This window comes from Plasmopara halstedii, assembly GCF_900000015.1.
Source record: "Plasmopara halstedii genome assembly, contig: Scaffold_430, whole genome shotgun sequence".
Taxonomy (NCBI): domain Eukaryota; phylum Oomycota; class Peronosporomycetes; order Peronosporales; family Peronosporaceae; genus Plasmopara; species Plasmopara halstedii.
In genome coordinates, this window is record NW_020187350.1 from 1,159,958 (window position 1) to 1,161,392 (window position 1,435).

The following is a 1,435-nucleotide window of genomic DNA, read 5'->3' on the forward strand; positions in this document are numbered from 1 at the left end:
TGTCTTCATCAGTTCTTGCACGCTTGATGATGGTCCCTCAATTTCTTCCAAACTTTCTTCGGCATCTGATCGTTGTCCAATAGCAACTTTGGTTCGCATGTACGCCTTGAACGTTCAACTTGAGGTTGAAATACCAGTCGATCTTCCTGTGCATCCAGTGTAGCAGTTCTGTACTCAGTCAGTTCAGAGCGTACTGAGGCCGGTAATCGAAGTACCTCAACCCTTGATTTATTTTTGTCGGACTCTTCCTCTTCCAATGAAGCATTTGGAATATCTTCTTCTTCTTCACACTCCATAGGCTCATCTTGATCTTGTTGGTGTTTTGACGGCCCGAACACCACGCTTTCATCGTTGGTCTCGATCACACGTATCAATTTTTTGTTTGGGCGGGTGCATCTCATAAATGCCGCCCACTTCACGCTCGTTCAGCTTCGCCGACCGTGATACTGATATCTCGTCTTTCTCCAAGTCGTAAACTCGATATAACTTGGTGTCTTTGGCATAACAAGGAAACTTGCACTTCAAGCCTTTGGCTTCGAGCTTCCTCCTCTTCACTTGATCAACGTGAGCATACCCATGAGAGCTAAACACCATAAGGTGATCCATCCAAGGCTTCATCCTATATTCCAGCTCATATGGGGTACACTCATATGGTGCTGCACTGTATTGGAGAGCGGTTGATTAGGTACACCAAAGTGCTTACTGCCTCTGCCCACCAACATGTCGGAACACACTTTGTAGTGTAGCATGCTACGTGCCTTTTTCCATAATTGTGCGGTTCATTCGTTCTGCAAATTCGTTTCGTTGGGTACTGTATGGTACTGTACTCTGAGGTATGATGCCGTTCCGCTAACATTATCCCATAACTGTCTTGTTGATATACTCCGTTCCGTTGTCCGAACGCAGGCACTCGGCAACTTCACTCTTCTCCACCGAAAAGTATACAACCACATATCGTGAATAACAACCATCCACAAAAGTCAAATCGTACTTAGCTCCCCCTTCAAAAGTGTCTTCATGGGTCCCATCACGCCCGTGTGAGTTAATATCAGTACACATAATGGTTTTGTCATAGAGCGTCCTGAAAAGGCCTCAATTGTCTGTTTTCCCTTCATGCATCCGCCACATAAGGTCTTGATACCTTGTTTTAGCGCAGGCATACCTTGTGTGGATTGCAATGTCTTCACTAAAACATCCTTGCTTGGGTGTCCCATACAAGTATGCCACAGCTCCTACTGATTATCAGCTTCTAAGTATTGTACCGATCGTGCCTGTCCTTGCTGAGAATTCAGTCCATAATGTTTTCTATTTCTTGTCCCAAATGCCAAAGCATTGGTTCTGTCCCAAATGGTACACGAAGCATGCTAAAGCCCCACGCTTAGTTCGCGTTCGACAAGCTTTCCCATCGACAGTACAAGTCTGTGAAGTCCAGGGA